Raw genomic sequence first — 15,123 nt, 5'->3', positions numbered from 1 at the left:
TGTGGTTAAAATCTGGAATAGTCTTTGTTTAAATCAGAATATGTACGGGTGAGATATTAACAGTCAATACAATTAGGGTTAGTGGAACACGTACATGCACAGTAATTTTTACTTGTTTCTTGTGCGCATTAAACCCTGTTTTACATTTCCAATGACTGTTTTTCTTCTTCCAAGTCTAGGGAGACGAGGTAGAATTATTTCTACCTGTCAGCATTAAATTTCATTGCGTCTCCTGGCATTCTCTTACCTATATAAACCAACATCTCAAATCAGCCTACACATCATTTCTTTTCTCACACACTCACTCTCCTTTCCTTCATACAAACACAAAATGGTCAACTACAATATGTTTTTGAACTATGAGACCTTCAACATAGAGCTGAGCTGTGAGGACTGGCAGCAGGAATGGCACGTAACTGTCATTCCTGATGAAATTTGGGACTCGGTTCCCCAGGAGGTTCTCACACACCTCCTGTTCTTTTACATGGACTACCATCGCCATCTGGAGCGATTGGAAGAAGATAGGCTGGAAGCTCTCCGCCAACAAGAGCGAATCATTCGACTCGCTATTCTTTTTGTAGAGAGTCGGAAGAAGAAATAATTTATTTTTCTTCTTCATGTTTTTCTTCATCGTCAGCTTTGTCCGGCTTCTTAGCTATAGACAAAATCTGTTGATGTTAGGTTTAGAAGCTTAGGACAGTCTTGTAATACTCTGATGTAATTTCAATTTTATGAATGTATTCTCTTAATATATTAATGGAATTTCTTATTTTTGCAAGATTCTGTCTCTGAGATGTTTGCAATTTTACTACACTGTCAAATCCTGATATGTCCATATTCTGCTGATCATTTTAATTATTGATTTAAATTAAGTTCTGATTTTAAAATATCAGTACTTATTTACTTGCTTTATTTTGGTCATTCTCACACTCGAAATTTTTAAAGAATATTGGTTTTGCAGTGAAAATAATTGAATAAGTAGGTTAAAACTGACTTACCTCAATTAATGGGATTATTGGGTAAGTGGAACGGTTTTTCCTTGAAAAACTGCATGTGATAAGTAATGATTACTGTTTTCCCGTGCCCATTAACTATTCATTATTGCTGCATGTCTGACAGGTGTCCAACGGTTATATTTTTTTTACCAAGTATAAGTCAGAGAGAGAGAAGATTATACAATTTTTTATTTACTTTTACACTTTAACTCTCTTTCTTTGCTTTAACTCTCTCTCATCTTCTGACGTTGGTTTTTCATACAGACATTTTATCAAACACCTAACAGGCAATCTTAATTTTCAATTTTTTTCATGGCACCTAAGGATTTGATCATTGATGGAGCTAAGTTCGTTCCAAATAACTATGCTGCAATTCTCAATCATGATGAAGCTCCGTCTGAGTTGCATTTTGTGCAAGATCTTCTTGCACACATTGAAATTGGGTATGCATTGACCCAGCCTTCAGTCTTTTCAAGCCAACAAGTTCTGATGTTTTGGCGGACTGGGCATTTTGATAATGGTGGTACTAATGGTTCTCCCAGCATTGTTTTTGAAGTGGATGATTCTGAACATGTGGTAACTCCTGGAACAGTTCGTAAGGATTTACATTTACCAGAAGGCTTCATTTTCTCAACACCGGAGGAACCAGCTCTACAGCAGCTCATGGCCAATTTGGGGTATGAGAAGAATTTGGCCAAGCTTGGACAGTTGAAATGAGCACACATCAGAAAAGAATGGAGCTTCCTCTTCGACTGCATCACTAAAGCCTTCGGGAATAAGTGTTCTAACTTTGATGCCATTCCTATAATGAGTCAGCACATCGGATATTCTATTATTAACCAAACTCATTTTGATTTTACAAGTGCTGTGATAGGTTTTATTGGGGATAGGATGACAGAGGATAGAAATGTTGTCTACTTTGCTAGATTCTGTCAGCTTATATATAATTTCTGTTGTGCTGATGAACCCCAACCTACCACTGACTTATATCCACCTTTCAAAATTGCAAAACGAGCCTTTAATGACTTGGTAAATGCTGATCTTAAGAAAACGGTGGTTAAACCTTTACAGATTCCTCAGTCTGTAAAACAGATCTTGGTAAATGCTGATCCTCAAACCTATAGATCTGTTTATCCTGATGTCCAACCCACCACCACATCCCAAACACCACAGCAACCATCAGAACATACCACTCATACATCTATACCTCAACCCTCTCTCAGGACATATCTCAAAATATATCTCACACCTTCACAGATAGCTCAACCTTCATCCTCAACACCTACTGTGAAGCCTTCATCTTCCAAGCCCAAGAGGACAAAGACTGTTCCTCAGACACCACAGAAGAGAAGGAGGATTGTTCTGAGAGATGAGTCTGATAGTGAGGAACAGGTTTCTGCATCAGAACCTGTTGTTACAGAAGATGAGAAGGTTCCTTCTCAAAGGATTTTGAAATTGGGGGATCTAAGCTTCTCAAAAGGCTTAGAAGAATGACTTATGTTGAACCTCCCAAGGAATCCCCACCTTCAAAGCGATACAAGAAACAGAGAGCTAAACGGCCAGCTTCAGATGATGAGGAAGTAGCAGCTAAGGAAGAAGATCAGAAATCTCTGATCTCAAAAGAACCAGAATTTGCTGAAGCTACTGCATCTCTTTCTTCATTGTCCCCACCTCGGGAAGTACTACAGCCAAGGCAAATGTGACGCCCTCCAAACCCGGGGTCTAGGTTTGGGGGTCACTCGCCAATAAACCAAAATAAAATAATCACAGCGGAATAATATAATAAATACGACCCCATTTACCTGCACTGGATCGATCACGGGTTATAGTATGGAACAGGCACTACTACAAATCAAGTGTTATTGTAAACCATAAGTCTAATTAGTTTTACAGATCATTCAAATTTTATTACAAACCTCTAGACTATCCAAGCGTCCCAAAACAGTCTACCTGGAATACACACCACTAATTACAAGCACTCGACTTCTGACCAAACCTGGATCTCAAGCCTGCTCTGGCTTAGCTGAAAGATTAGATTGATAAACAAGTATGAGCGAAAGAAATGCTCAGCAAGCAATATAAAATGTACTTGAAATGATAAACCGTATTCTGATAATAACTGGACAAAAGGATAAAAGCAGTAATATTTGATCAATAATAAAGCTTCACAAGCTATCAACAATAAACGATAATTTTTAGATTGGAATCTAACTCCTACGGATGTACTATCACATGCTGATCAGCCCGTGTGATAGCACAAGGTCATGATTCATAGAAACATGTCCCCAAAATACGAGTACTCAATTAAAAAGGCAATATACCTGCCTGTGGCAAAAATGGTGTCATAATATTTCATACAACACATAGAAGTAGCCCTCCGCTGGACCGTCCGTCCCGGTCACTTACGCATTCATCCAATCCATAAAACATTTTGATCAAAGGAGCCGAATCAAAGGACATCTTTAACCCTATAACTCCCCATTTCTCATGGTCCAGAGTTATCTCAACAATCGAAGGCGAAATAACTAGAACAATTAGTTATTTGCTAATCCCAATTCAATGTTCTACTGTATAGAGTAATTTATAGCGAAATATAAAACATTTAACTATTCTGAATTTAGAATAGTATGGAAATTGAAAGAATAAAATTCAGAGTCAATATCAATTGAATGATGAATAAAGATATAGGTACTTGCATAATATGATTCGAAATAAACGTCACTTGAACAATAAGTGAAGTTAGGGTACTTGCCTGGTATGCCCAATAACCTCTTACTTTAACTCTGCTTCTAACTGATGGCTACTATCTTCGTCTAGCACTTGACTGCACTCCTTGCTACTCGATTCTATAAACAAAAGGACTATCTTAATTGACAGAACTATACTCAATCGACGTAACTATACGTCTTGACATCTACCCGATCGTTTATAACTAGCATGGCATTTTAAAACTATAACAGATAGCATGTATATCACGTAATACGTAATCATGGCATTTATATAACACGTACTCACATATTTTATGTAACACATAAGTCAAATCATTAAAAGATACGTCTCAGTGCGTTCAGAATGAAAATCAGTTCAATATTAGCATTTATCGATCAAACACCGACTCAAACTGATACACAAATCAAATGACATTGCAATACAATAGAAATTAGGTCTCAAACGTATTTTTATTGGAAGCGTAATATTTTTCTGAGTCTGTACGCGTTCGTTTCGTATTAGACGGACGAACGGTTTAATTATTATGAATAAAATAAGAAATAAATAGATTTAAATCAATTAATAATAATATTAATTGATTTTTAAATACCAAAATATAATTTTTAAAACCTTAAAATAATTTTTAGAAATTATTCGAATTAATTATAAATAATTTACATTTATTTAACTATTTATAAATAAAATTAATTGATTAATTGATTTTTAATCAATTAATTAAATTCATAAATAAATAAATAAAATGAATTATAAATAATTAAATCAAATGGTATTTTTAAAATAATTAAAGAAAATAATTTTTAGAATTTAAAATAATTTTAAAATAATTATTAAATGATTTTTGAAATTAAAATAAAGGATTTTCAAAATAGAAAATGAATTTTGAAAATAAGTAAAACAGAAAATCCCACAAACAGGTTTTCAGTTTGGGTTTTTGGAAATAACAGATCAAAAGCGGGTCGGAGACAAAACTGAACGGGTTGCCAGAAAACCCGGCCGGGTCGCCAAGAACAACCCGCCGGATTTCTGGAAAACCCAGAAACCGGTGAGTTTTTCCGGCCAACTCGGAAAACTCCGGCGAGACGGTAACAGTCCCAAACAATCTCGTTTCTCTCTTCTTTCAGTCCCAACTTATTCTAAATCACTCCAGGATTTCAATTCAAACAACAACACTTCTAAATCAACCCTCCAGCGTCGATTCCGATCGAAGTCCGAACAACACCGGCGGAACTCCGATCAAACTCCGAATCGGGTAAAAACTCAACCAAAAACAATGAAACGATTATCAAAATAAAGCTCAGATCATTTAGAAACTATCTCAATCATCAGAATTTATCAAGAACATCAGGGTTAATCAAAAATTAAAAATTAAAAACTCAAAAATACAAGAACTCGTCGATATACATCCGGGACTTAAACAACTAAAGTAAACATATAATTCGACTCCAATAAGCATTTTAAAGCTATTTGTAAACTCAGAATCAATCAACAGTCACTGAAAATCAAAACGAAATTCAAGAACATAAATCAAAAAAACGATTTTGCAATATACCCCACCTCAGATTCTGAAAATGGTATCAATAGATAGAGCTCGTAATAAGGATCGTTTTGGTATGCAGAGCTTTCGATTTGGTTCCCAGAATTAATCAAAAACAGTGATTCAAGTTTGTGCAGAGAATTTCACCCCCAAAGCTGTTCTTGGTGTTGTATGAATTTCTGATTTTTTTTTTTATAAAATAAAAATAAATAAATAAACAGTTCAGCTATTTATATTAAATCTGAAATTATATCCCCAAAATAAATTAAGGGTGTTTTTATCCCTAAATTACAATAATTAGGGCCCCAAAATAATAATTACGGGGAATAATTTTAAAAATGATAAAATACAAAATTAATGTCAAAATTCCCCAAAAATTGCGAATAATTCAAAAATACAAAGATACGAGGTATTTGAAATACGAATAATTTTATAAAAATAAAAACATCGATTTTGTGGGGTTTGACGTCCCGGTGGGGTCCCGGTCCGTTGATTTTTGAAAAACGGAAACGATCCCTAAATTACCAGAAAATCCCGATAACACATAAAATGTATTGGAACATGCGTAAAATGAAATAAAGCGAGTACCTTAATAAATATGCAAATAAATACGAGTTCGAATTATATATCGATTCATATAATTGCAGTTTAAACATATATTAATCAATCGAAAAATTTTCTTGCCCACACAAAACACACAATATTTATTTATTTAACATATAATATTCACATAATTTTTCCGGATATTACATCCTTCCCCCCTTAACAGGATTCTGTCCTCAGAATCAGCCTAGGAAAACAAATGAGGATACTTGGATCGCATTTCGCTTTCCAACTCCCAAGTTGACTCTTCAACCTTGGGATTCCTCCACAAGACTCGCACTAAAGATACAGACTTATTCCTAAGCACTCTTTCTTTCTTATCTAAAATTTGCACTGGTTGCTCTACAAAAGACAAATCTGGCTGGATCTCTATTGGCTCGTATTCTATCACATGATTCGAATCAGGCAAATAACGCTTCAACATTGACACGTGGAACACGTTGTGAATATGCTGCATGTGAGGTGGTAACGCTAATTCGTAAGCAACCTTTCCCACACGCTTTAAAATCTCAAAAGGGCCAACATAACGCGGACTCAGCTTTCCTTTCTTTCCAAATCTTGATAAACCTTTCCAAGGAGAAACTTTTAATAACACTGCCTCTCCAACTTCAAATTCCATATCTTTTCTGGTAGGATCAGCATATTTGCGTTGACGATCTTGAGCTGCTGTTAATCTTTTCCGAATGAGTTCTATTTTCTCCTTCGTCTGTTGGATCAATTCTGGACCCAAAATCTTTCTTTCACCAACTTCTTCCCAACATATTGGAGATCTGCATCTTCTACCGTACAAAGCTTCGTAAGGCGGCATTCCAATACTGGCATGATAGCTGTTGTTGTAGGAGAATTCAACTAATGGCAAATGCTCGTCCCAACTACCTTCAAAATCTAGTGCACATACCCTTAGCATATCTTCAATAGTCTGAATCGTTCTTTCACTTTGACCGTCTGTCTGCGGATGATACGCGGTACTCATGTTCAGCTTCGTTCCGAGACAATCTTGAAAACTTCTCCAAAATCTTGAGTTAAATCGAGGATCTCTGTCTGAAACTATGGATACTGGAACTCCGTGTCTTGTCACAATTTCTTTAAGATATAACCGTACCAATTTATCCATTGAGAATCTCTCGTTGATAGGAAGAAAATGCGCCGACTTCGTCAATCTGTCGATAATAACCCAAATAGCATCATGATTCGTCCTGGTCCTCGGTCATCCTACTACGAAATCCATCGCTATATGCTCCCATTTCCATTCTGGAATGTCCAATGGTTGTATCAGTCCACTGGGCCTTTGATGTTCCGCTTTGACTCGCTGGCAAGTGTAACACTTACTTACCCATTCTACAATTTCTTTCTTCATGTTTGGCCACCAAAAGTTTTCTCTTAAATCTCTATACATCTTCGTACTCCCGGGATGAATTGAGTATCTAGAGTTGTGAGCGTCTCGAAGAATTTCATCTTTTAGCTCGGCTATGTTGGGTATCCATATTCTGGAAGAAAATCTTAATATCCCTTTATCATCCTTTTGACTCCCTATTTCTTCTCCTGTCAAACTGTCTCGTTCATGGCTCATTACTTCTTCCTGACATCTTCTTATTTTCTCTAATAATTCTGGTTGAAAAAACATTGCACATAACACCTCTATAGACATACTTGGAATACTGACCTCTATTTCTAGCTTCTCAAATTCCTTGATCAATTCCTCTGATGAAATTATCATATTTAACCTTTCTTTTCTGCTCAGAGCGTCGGCCACCACATTTGCTTTGCCTGGATGATAGTTAATAGTACAGTCATAGTCCTTGATTAGTTCTAACCATCTTCGTTGTCTCATGTTTAATTCCTTCTGGGTAAAAATATATTTCAAACTCTTGTGGTCCGTGTAGATCTCGTACTTTTCCCCATAAAGATAATGCCTCCAAATCTTCAATGCAAACACTATAGCTGCCAATTCAAGATCATGAGTTGGATACTTTTCTTCATGTGGTTTCAATTGTCTTGAAGCGTAGGCTATCACCTTGTCATGCTGCATCAAAACACATCCTAATCCTTTGTACGACGCATCACTGTAAATCACAAAATTTCCTTGTTCATCTGGCAAGACTAGCACTGGAGAAGATACTAATCTATTCTTTAATTCCTGGAAACTTTCTTCGCATTTCTCATCCCATTCAAATTTCTGATTCTTCCTGGTGAGCTTTGTCAATGGCGTAGCTATCTTTGCAAAATCTTGCACAAATCTTCTGTAATAACCTGCCAATCCCATGAAACTTCTTACTTCCGTTGGTGTTTTTGGCCTCTCCCAGTTGATTATGGCTTCAATCTTTGCTGGATCCACTTCCACTCCTTTATTGCTAATCACGTGTCCAAGAAATCGTACTTCTTTTAACCAAAATTCACACTTGGAAAACTTTGCGTATAACTTCTCATGTCGCAGTATCTCCAGAACTATCCTCAAATGCTCTACATGCTCCTCTTCTATTTTGGAATAGATCAAGATGTCGTCTATAAACACGATCACGAATTTATCCAAATACTTCTTAAATACTCGATTCATTAGATCCATGAAAGCTGCTGGTGCGTTGGTTAATCCAAATGCCATCACTAGAAACTCATAATGCCCATATCTGGTTCTAAATGCGGTCTTCGGAATGTCTTCAGGCTTGATCTTTAGTTGATGATATCCGGATCTTAAATCAATCTTAGAAAACCATACGGCGCCTCTCAATTGGTCAAACAAATCATCGATCCTTGGTAACGGATACTTGTTCTTAATGGTTAGCTTATTCAGTTCTCGATAGTCGATACACAACCGCATACTCCCATCCTTCTTTTTGACAAACAGTACTGGTGCGCCCCATGGGGATACACTGGGTCTTATAACTCCTTTCTCCAAAAGATCTTGCAGTTGAGATGCCAATTCTTTCATTTCCACTGGTGCCATCCGGTACGGGGCTTTAGAAACTGGTTCTGTTCCGGGTGCTAGATCAATTGCAAACTCAATTTCTCTGTCGGGAGGTAATCCTGGTAGATCGTCTGGAAAGACATCTGAAAATTCGTTGACAATTGGAATCGCTTCTAGTGTTGGAACTTCCTTGCTGGTGTCTATCACATGGGCCAAATATGATTCGCAATTCTGACGCAATAACTTCTTCACTTGAGCGATCGTTAAGAACTTCTTCTCTTGCTTATTTCCTCGGAATATCACCTTCTTCTTATTATCCAAGGTCTGAAGTCTCACTTTCCTATTCTTTCAATCAATCTGGGCGTTATTTTCTGACAACCAATCCATTCCTAAAATAACATCAAATTCTCCCAACTTAAAAGGTATCAAGTTGGCATAGAAATAATGTCCTCCTATCTCAACATCGCACCTCGGGCACACTCGGTCGACTAAAACTTGATTCTTATTAGCTAGCTCTATCATTAATGCTTGTTCTAACAATTTAACTTCACAATGCAGTTTATCGACAAAACTTTGAGAAATAAATGACCTTGTAGCTCCAGAGTCAAATAGAACTTTAGCATCTACGGAATTGACTGGAAGCGTACCTGCAACCACGTCTGAACTCTGAACAGCATCCTTCATAGTCAAGTTAAATGTCCTGGCCTTTGGTTGGTCCTTTGCTGGTGGTCCTTCAATTCTTGGCACATTCTGAGATGGAGCACCTGTAAGCCTTGGGGTGTTGCTCGTCGTAGCTTGTGTTGGGCAATTCCTGGCGATATGTCCTGGCTTTCCACACTTATAACATCCAGTTCCCACATTCTGACCTTGAGTCTGATTCTGACACACATTAGCAAAGTGTCCCTTCCTGCCGCACTTGAAACACGTCACATTAGCATTACAATTTCCAAAGTGCTTCCTACCACAAAACTGACAATCTGGTATTGGTGGACGATTGGGCCTCTGCTAATTTGAATTCTGAAAACGGTTGCCTTGTCCTCCATTTCCTGATAGTGGTCTTCTGAATCCCATATTCCTATTACCCTGAAAATCTGGCCTTTTGTTGAAACGGCCCTGAAAATTACTTGACTGCTGACCTCCCTCTGAGGTTTCCATTTTCCTTTTCTTCCCATCCTTTCCTTTCTGAAACATATCACTTCTACTCTCAATCACCATTGCCTTCTGAACCACTGCCACATATGAAGTCAACTCAAACATGGCCACTCTGTTCTGAATCCAAAACTTCAATCCCTGTTCAAACCTTCTGGCTTTCTTTTCATCTGTATCAACCTGGTCTGGCACGAACCTTGCTAATTCAGTAAACTTAGCCTCGTACTCAGCCACGGTAAGATCACCCTGGTTCAGATTCAAGAACTTAATCTCCATTTGATTCTTCATATACCTCGGGAAATACTTCTCCAGGAACAACTCTGTGAATCTCTCCCTAGTTATAAACTCACCTCCTTCCAATGCTCGCGTGGATTCCCACCAATAGTTCGCCTCGCCCTTCAAAAAGTAGCTTGCAAACTTGGTCTTCTGCTCAGTTCCTGCTCCGACTAATTCAAAAGCCTTTTCCATTTCCTTGAGCCATGCATTGGCTTCCACAGGATCAGCACTTCCCTTGAACTCAGGTGGCTTCACTGCTTGAAACTGCTTAAAAGTCACTGCAGGTGGTGCTGCTGCTTGCTGCTGTTGTTGCTGTTGTTGCTGCTGCGTAAGATGTAACATTTGCTGCTGCATCAGTCCCAGCATCTGGATAATCGTTGGATCTGTACGGCTCTCGGTACTACCCTCTCCTGAATTATTCCTTCTCTTTGGAGCCATTATTCTGGTAAGAGAACAAGCAACATATATAATAATATGTCAAGCATTGTGTCAAATATGTAGCAATTCCTTAGCATATTAAAGTTCGCAAACACTATCTCTTCTCAAAATATCATAAACTTGCTACCATATTAACACAAGCGACATGATTATCACATAATCCTGCTTATTATCTCGAGAATAATAACATAAAGAAAATTTACTCCGAATTATCCAAACCTTTTAAATCCTTGCTCGAAATCTTAACTAAACCAACAAAATAGCAGGGCAATGACACAAGGCCTAAAGCTAAACGCAAAACAGGAAACCTAAACAACTTAACTAACCCAACCAATTAACCTAAATTAACCCTATAAAAGCTAAACTATATGCGCCTATCTTATATAATCTTCCTATGACTCATCTATGACAATCCTACGCCTGTTTCAGTGACCATAACCTGTAGCTCTGATACCAACCTGTGACGCCCTCCAAACCCGGGGTCTAGGTTTGGGGGTCACTCGCCAATAAACCAAAATAAAATAATCACAGCGGAATAATATAATAAATACGACCCCATTTACCTGCACTGGATCGATCACGGGTTATAGTATGGAACAGGCACTACTACAAATCAAGTGTTATTACAAACCATAAGTCTAATTAGTTTTACAGATCATTCAAATTTTATTACAAACCTCTAGACTATCCAAGCGTCCCAAAACAGTCTACCTGGAATACACACCACTAATTACAAGCACTCGACTTCTGACCAAACCTGGATCTCAAGCCTGCTCTGGCTTAGCTGAAAGATTAGATTGATAAACAAGTATGAGCGAAAGAAATGCTCAGCAAGCAATATAAAATGTACTTGAAATGATAAACCGTATTCTGATAATAACTGGACAAAAGGATAAAAGCAATAATATTTGATCAATAATAAAGCTTCACAAGCTATCAACAATAAACGATAATTTTTAGATTGGAATCTAACTCCGACGGACGTACTATCACATGCTGATCAGCCCGTGTGATAGCACAAGGTCATGATTCATAGAAACATGTCCCCAAAATATGAGTACTCAATTAAAAAGGCAATATACCTGCCTGTGGCAAAAATGGTGTCATAATATTTCATACAACACATAGAAATAGCCCTCCGCTGGACCGTCCGTCCCGGTCACTTACGCATTCATCCAATCCATAAAACATTTTGATCAAAGGAGCCGAATCAAAGGACATCCTTAACCCTATAACTCCCCATTTCTCATGGTCCAGAGTTATCTCAACAATCGAAGGCGAAATAACTAGAACAATTAGTTATTTGCTAATCCCAATTCAATGTTCTACTGTATAGAGTAATTTATAGCGAAATATAAAACATTTAACTATTCTGAATTTAGAATAGTATGGAAATTGAAAGAATAAAATTCAGAGTCAATATCAATTGAATGATGAATAAAGATATAGGTACTTGCATAATATGATTCGAAATAAACGTCACTTGAACAATAAGTGAAGTTAGGGTACTTGCCTGGTATGCCCAATAACCTCTTACTTTAACTCTGCTTCTAACTGATGGCTACTATCTTCGTCTAGCACTTGACTGCACTCCTTGCTACTCGATTCTATAAACAAAAGGACTATCTTAATTGACAGAACTAAACTCAATCGACGTAACTATACGTCTTGACATCTACCCGATCGTTTATAACTAGCATGGCATTTTAAAACTATAACAGATAGCATGTATATCATGTATTACGTAATCATGGCATTTATATAACACGTACTCACATATTTTATGTAACACATAAGTCAAATCATTAAAAGATACGTCTCAGTGCGTTCAGAATGAAAATCAGTTCAATATTAGCATTTATCGATCAAACACCGACTCAAACTGATACACAAATCAAATGACATTGCAATACAATAGAAATTAGGTCTCAAAAGTATTTTTATTGGAAGCGTAATATTTTTCTGAGTCTGTACGCGTTCGTTTCGTATTAGACGGACGAACGGTTTAATTATTATGAATAAAATAAGAAATAAATAGATTTAAATCAATTAATAATAATATTAATTGATTTTTAAATACCAAAATATAATTTTTAAAACCTTAAAATAATTTTTAGAAATTATTCGAATTAATTATAAATAATTTACATTTATTTAACTATTTATAAATAAAATTAATTAATTAATTGATTTTTAATCAATTAATTAAATTCATAAATAAATAAATAAAATGAATTATAAATAATTAAATCAAATGGTATTTTTAAAAATAATTAAAGAAAATAATTTTTAGAATTTAAAATAATTTTAAAATAATTATTAAATGATTTTTGAAATTAAAATAAAGGATTTTCAAAATAGAAAATGAATTTTGAAAATAAGTAAAACAGAAAATCCCACAAACAGGTTTTCAGTTTGGGTTTTTGGAAATAACAGATCAAAAGCGGGTCGGAGACAAAACTGAACGGGTTGCCAGAAAACCCGGCCGGGTCGCCAAGAACAACCCGCCGGATTTCTGGAAAACCCAGAAACCGGTGAGTTTTTCCGGCCAACTCGGAAAACTCCGGCGAGACGGTAACAGTCCCAAACAATCTCGTTTCTCTCTTCTTTCAGTCCCAACTTATTCTAAATCACTCCAGGATTTCAATTCAAACAACAACACTTCTAAATCAACCCTCCAGCGTCGATTCCGATCGAAGTCCGAACAACACCGGCGGAACTCCGATCAAACTCCGAATCGGGTAAAAACTCAACCAAAAACAATGAAACGATTATCAAAATAAAGCTCAGATCATTTAGAAACTATCTCAATCATCAGAATTTATCAAGAACATCAGGGTTAATCAAAAATTAAAAATTAAAAACTCAAAAATACAAGAACTCGTCGATATACATCCGGGACTTAAACAACTAAAGTAAACATATAATTCGACTCCAATAAGCATTTTAAAGCTATTTGTAAACTCAGAATCAATCAACAGTCACTGAAAATCAAAACGAAATTCAAGAACATAAATCAAAAAAACGATTTTGTAATATACCCCACCTCAGATTCTGAAAATGGTATCAATAGATAGAGCTCGTAATAAGGATCGTTTTGGTGTGCAGAGCTTTCGATTTGGTTCCCAGAATCAATCAAAAACAGTGATTCAAGTTTGTGCAGAGAATTTCACCCCCAAAGCTGTTCTTGGTGTTGTATGAATTTCTGATTTTTTTTTTTATAAAATAAAAATAAATAAATAAACAGTTCAGCTATTTATATTAAATCTGAAATTATATCCCCAAAATAAATTAAGGGTGTTTTTATCCCTAAATTACAATAATTAGGGCCCCAAAATAATAATTACGGGGAATAATTTTAAAAATGATAAAATACAAAATTAATGTCAAAATTCCCCAAAAATTGCGAATAATTCAAAAATACAAAGATACGGGGTATTTGAAATACGAATAATTTTATAAAAATAAAAACATCGATTTTGTGGGGTTTGACGTCCCGGTGGGGTCCCGGTCCGTTGATTTTTGAAAAACGGAAACGATCCCTAAATTACCAGAAAATCCCGATAACACATAAAATGTATTGGAACATGCGTAAAATGAAATAAAGCGATTACCTTAATAAATATGCAAATAAATACGAGTTCGAATTATATATCGATTCATATAATTGCAGTTTAAACATATATTAATCAATCGAAAAATTTTCTTGCCCACACAAAACACACAATATTTATTTATTTAACATATAATATTCACATATTTTTCCCGGATATTACAGCAAACACACCATCTGTGTCTCCTGTACATGAAACTGTATCTCCTGTAGACCCAGGCACAAGTGCTGAATTGATATTCAAAACCTGGTTGTGCCTGAGGTTCTCTACTTAGAAGCTCCAACAGCTATTAATCCATCAACAAAACCTGTTAGTGATGCTACTCAAACTTCAGAATTGTCTACTACACCTTCTCTGCATCTAGATGTTGATGATCAGAATATAGGTGAGCATCAGGATATGGCTGTTGATCAGAACTTGGAAACAGATCAGCACTTAGAGGATGATGCTGAAGCCTCGATTGCTTCTCATACTGTTGTTTTATCAGAAGATGCTGATTCTGTAAGTTCTGATGCTGCAAATGCTAATGATACTGGTGATGCTGCTCCAAATACAGATGCTGATGAAGCTGGTCCTTCAGGACATGCACCTCCACAAACTGTTTCTAAATCTGAACTAGTCAAGAAGTTTGTACGAGGAGAAGCACCAATACCTTGGAGTGAAATTCCTCGAGGACAGGAGTGGACTAAGAAATGGAACTCAGTTACCTTCGTTCCATCTGAAAAGATTCTTGCTGAGCACTTGGAAAAAGCTGATGATATGTTAATTAATGATGATTTCAAGATACAGCTTCGAGTCACTGCATTGAGTACTAGACATCTTCAAGGTCTCCATTCAAAAACTCATGCAGAGTTACATAAAATTCAGGAAGAATTACTCAAG

The sequence above is a fragment of the Apium graveolens genome, chromosome 5 (genome assembly GCF_009905375.1).
Source record: "Apium graveolens cultivar Ventura chromosome 5, ASM990537v1, whole genome shotgun sequence".
Classification (NCBI taxonomy): Eukaryota; Viridiplantae; Streptophyta; class Magnoliopsida; order Apiales; family Apiaceae; genus Apium; species Apium graveolens.
This window is presented reverse-complemented; position numbering follows the sequence as displayed.